At 49.3% G+C, this 5,011-nt stretch overlaps 1 pseudogene; it reads right to left on the reverse strand.

Annotated features, from left to right (window-relative positions):
- Positions 1–910: 910 nt before the first annotated feature.
- LOC125505987 lies at positions 911–2,885 on the reverse strand (annotated as a pseudogene).
- Between the last annotated feature and the right edge of the window lie 2,126 nt (positions 2,886–5,011).

Raw genomic sequence — 5,011 nt, forward strand, 5'->3', positions numbered from 1 at the left:
ACCCGGGTGTGGGAGGCGCAGCGAGGGTCAGGGCCAGCCACTGTGGCCATTGAGGCGCGGCAGCGAGCATGGTGGGGCCGGCAACTGGGGCTGCGGCTGCTTGGACCCGGGAGGTGTTGGGGGTGCGGCGATCGCTGGGCCGGCCACTGCGGCCAGGGGGGCGACGGCGGGCGACGGCTGACCAGGCCAGTGGTGGTGTAGAGGCCCGATCGGCCGTGGTGGCCTCGTACAGGGCAGGGCGGCTGGCCCGGTCGCGGCAGCCGGCGACAAGGGCGGTGGCTGCCCGTAAGGCCGCCAGGTAGAGGCGGATGCCCTGGACGGCAATGACGAGGTCATTAAGGACCCCAGTGATCTCCGCCGGGGAGTAGACGGCGGTAGGCGACGCGGTGACAGGCAGCGCCTGGCCGGTGGAGGCCCCCCGGGGTGGAGCCGAGCGGCGCAGTGGGAAGCACTAGCGGCGCGGTGGAGAGGTCGATTGGCGCAGTTGAGAGGGAGGTGGATGCGGTGGTGGTGGGCAGCGGGGGGTGGGTGGTGGAGCAGACATGATCGGACCCAAGCTACCTAATACCAAATTGGTAGGAGCTAGAACCCTACCGGGTCTAGGGCGTAGGTTGTAGGGGAAGAGAGGGTGCTTGGCGTGCAGTTCGTGGCGCCGGCGACAGGCGCCGTCGTGCGCGAGAGAGGAGGCGGAGGCGCAAGGGCTGGAGGTGGCTAGGGTTAGGGTCCGGCTCCTCTGAAAGCCGGGCAATAGATTTATTTTATTGCTTGATTGTCATAGAGTCTTACAACTAGTATATATAACACAATGGAAAATAAAATAGATAACTTACGGGCTAAGCCCTTAACTAAACCTGTCCAGTGGGCCTCCTACGGGCATAAGTCTGTCTGGTCATAAGACATAATACTAGTCTAGTCATACAAAAAGGAAATGTTGAGAAGTACACTCAGTAGCACATGGCATATAATAGCTATATATCAACAAGAGGAATCAACAGGGTTGACTGATGTAATCAGTCACTTTATGTTCTTCTTGTGGCGTTGACTTTTTCGGAGGTAAATGGAAAAGACAATGACATTTCAGGACGAACATGGTAGTTCCTCCAGTTCCACAACAGGTTTCTTTGGATGGTTGTCGAGCTGGCTCTGAAGGTCTGCCTTGATTGTTTCATCATTGGTGCCCTTAAGCAAGACTACCTTTAGTTCAGATAGATAATTGAGGCCAGTGAGCTGATAAGACGCACTGGAGCAGTCAAGCTTGAGCAGCTCAAGAATCTTCATCGATTTTGATCCAAAGGTTACATGTAAGTTGCTGGAGCTGCTAGCAATCTCAAGAATCTTCAGCATTTCGAAGGTGTTCAGCTGCTGCCCACACAACTCAACATAGAAATGGAGCCTGTCATCCCGAAGTTGTTTGACACGAAGGCGCAGAATGCATAATTTTGGTAGCTTGGCAAGGATCTTAATGTCACTTGGCTCCAAAGTGTCCATCTCCAGATTCAACTTCCTGAGCTTGCTAAGATTGCTCATTGATAGTGCCAGCTTGTCTTGAAGCCCATATAATTTAAGACTCTGTAGGTTCTCCCAAGGCATGGGGGTGTCATCCAAGTCCAAGCAACCTTGATTGTCCTTGTCAAGCCGCACCAACAAGGATTCCAAATGCACATGACCCGTGATTGCAGACAAGAACTCCTTGCTGTTATGCATGTTGATGCCAGACACTCCGAGCTTGCGCAATTGGGTGAGCTTCTTGAGCTCTTTCAGAGTGGCCTTCCCCCTTGAAGGCCGATGTTGACAACACCGAGCGTGTGCAGCGCCGTCAATTTTCCAATCCCTCTAGGCACCTCAACGCCAACTAGGCCATGACTTTTGCGGGACTGTGGCAACCAACTAGAGGATGCAGCCTGCGTTGATGCTGGGACCGTGGTACCAACACGAATGTACTACAACCTGTGTAACTTGGTGATGCTGGTTGGCAGGGTGACAATGGAGGTGTGTCTCACATCCAGGCTCTGGAGCTGGCTCAGAACACCAAGTGAACTCGGCAGATGGAAGATATCGTTGCATCCTCGTAAAGAGAGAAACTTAAGGCGCCGCAGCCGCTTCACAATCTTCCTGAGGTCTTCATCCTTGACAGCTGATGCATCCTCCAAATCAAGCACCCGAACCAGCCTCATGTTTTTCGAGATCAAGAAGGATTCCCACTTTCCAAACACTGTCATTGACCGTAGCCGTGAGAAGTCAATGTTCTCGAATACAATCCTGTCTCTGTCCCAGTCTCTGTGTATGATAAGGTGGTGCCCTGTTCGCTGGGTCGTTAGGGCACAATTGGGCCCGAGTTCAAACACAAGGTTCTCTTCCATTCTCCGTGAGACGATGTACTCACGGATGAAGCCAGTGACCTGGCACCTTACCATCCTTGTCTCACCAAAGGCAGTGGTGCCGACCTCTGGTATCTGCTGGATTATGCTCAGCGCGAGGAGCTTGGAGAAGAACTTCTCACCCTGCTCCTCAGCGGATCTTTTCTCGTTGTCCCTAGAGTAACCCTCTGCAATCCACCTCCTAACTAGCCGCCTGCGCCTAATGTTACAACCTTGAGGAAAAATTGATAGATAAAAGATGCATGGCTTGAGTGAATCCGGACAATTACGGAAGTAGGAATGCATCCAATCAAATAGGGCTCGCAGACTATCATACTCCAGATTGGTCTCTAGATGCTGCATAAATCTGTGATTCAAGGAATGTACAGTATCCATCAATCCCACCGTCCGCGTGGCCAGTACAGCAGCTATGGCAACTATCATTTTGGGAAGACCTCCACACTTCAAAATAAGTTCATCCAGCGCTGAGTCTTTGTGATTATTTAAAGACGAAGATGACGCCTTCTTGCGTACCTATCAATTACATTGGCAAAACAATACATAAGTTTAAAAAGTGTAAGAATTATTAACTCCAGTTCATCGTCAAGGTAAATATCAATTACATTGGATTATAATGTTTCTGTTGCAGAATATAGAGTGAGTGATATTTGAACACATATTTTCATGCATGCATCAATTCAAAAAGATGCTTGCAAAATAAAAGGAAATTTTTTTCCATAAACCTAAATTTTCGAATTATGTGAATAGAAAATTCAAACTATATTTAGCATGGGGCATCCATTGCTAATTAAGTAAATGTTGCTTTCCAAAACATGCGCCAACTGGAACTCGTCTCCCTTTTCCTGATTCTCATCTTCTTCGGCTTTTGCTACTTCTCTAACTTTGACAACTAATACAAAAAAGAAAACCTTAAAGTTGTTGGATCAAAATTGTACCATCGAGCTGTCAGGAATTTATTTTCAATGTTATACAAATTATATATTTTTATTAGCACACTAGTGTAAAATTGACTACATCAAACGTCTAGTCATATTTTTTTTATCTTTTCTTAGTTACGTTCCTGCCCATAACTTGTTCTACGTTCCAAAGCTTCTAAAAATATGATTTGTACATTTTATAAAATAGATGAAGAAATGGTCATAGATATTCAATGTGGTATATTATTTTCACTTGAAAAGATAATTATAAATATCAACGATCTGTACAGAAAAGGCCAGGTCTTCTTTGTAACTCAAGAAGTTTTTTTTTAGAACGAAGACGCCGGATGCGTCCGGCTTTAAATTAATAAAACCCCAACGACAGCGTACCACAAACCAAGTCTTAATACAACACCAAAAGCCCTGCAGGCTTGAGCATCAAAGTTCAGATGAGACTAAAAACAAGCCGCCAAACGAGATTACAGGGCAAAGCCCGTACAGAGCACGCAGGCTCGTCAAGCAACAAAAGAACCGAAGTCATGACTCCCTAGCCACCGCATACACTTGCACCAGTCATTGTTGGACGGTCTTGATTAGCTCAGCATCCTTGCGCCTCCCCAACGGACTCCACTGCTGCAATAGAAGGTTGCATTTGAAGATGATATTAGCCGGATGATTTGGGAAGCACCCTTCTATAGTAAACTTGTTCCTAGTTAGCCATAAGGCCCCGAGAAGTGCCCCAACACAACTCCACATAACCCGATATGCTGGGCCCTTAATCGCATCAAGGAGGTTGAAAAGCTCAGTAGCCGAGCGCGGGTCCAAAGGACACCTGCCGCGGTGCGGACAGCACTCCACGCAAACCTTGCTAACGGGCACCGGAAAAACACATGATTGGCATCCTCCGGTTCCCCACATAACGCACACGGACCCGTGGCCGGCCCATTACGTTTGGCTACGTTCAAGGAGGTGGGAAGCCTATCGCGAAACAGTTGCCATATGAAAAGTTTAATCTTCAAAGGCATCCGCGCTTTCCATAATCCTGCAATCACGGGCTGTGTTGGCCCTCGACACAACTTGCGGTATAAGGAGTTCATCGAGAATTTCTCTGAGTTAGTGAGCGCCCAACTCACCGTGTCAGGTTGATCCGAAAGACCCACCAGTTCGATTAATTGCCTCAAGGCCGCGAGGCTTGCCTGCTCGGGTCCGTTGAGTTCCCGTTTGAACTGAATCTCAGGTGGCGTCGCGGCAAGCGCATCCGCCACCGATAACGCGGGGTCAACGGCAATATCGTACAACTCCCGGAATTCTATCCAAAGGGGTTGAGTACCTATCCAAAGGTCAGTCCAGAAACGCGCGGATTGTTGGGGAACGTAGCAGAAATTCAAAATTTTCCTACGTGTCACCAAGATCTATCTATGGAGAAACCAGCAACGAGGGAAGGAGAGTGCATCTACATACCCTTGTAGATCGCTAAGCGGAAGCGTTCAAGTGAACGGGGTTGATGGAGTCGTACTCGTCGTGATCCAAATCACCGATGATCCTAGCGCCGAACGGACGGCACCTCCGCGTTCAACACACGTACGGAGCGGAGACGTCTCCTCACGCCTTGATCCAGCAAGGAGGAGGGAGAGGTTGATGGAGATCCAGCAGCACGACGGCGTGGTGGAAGTAGCGGGATTCCAACAGGGCTTCGCTAAGCGCTGCGGGAGGAGA

The sequence above is a fragment of the Triticum urartu genome, chromosome 5, assembly GCF_003073215.2.
Source record: "Triticum urartu cultivar G1812 chromosome 5, Tu2.1, whole genome shotgun sequence".
Lineage (NCBI taxonomy): Eukaryota > Viridiplantae > Streptophyta > Magnoliopsida > Poales > Poaceae > Triticum > Triticum urartu.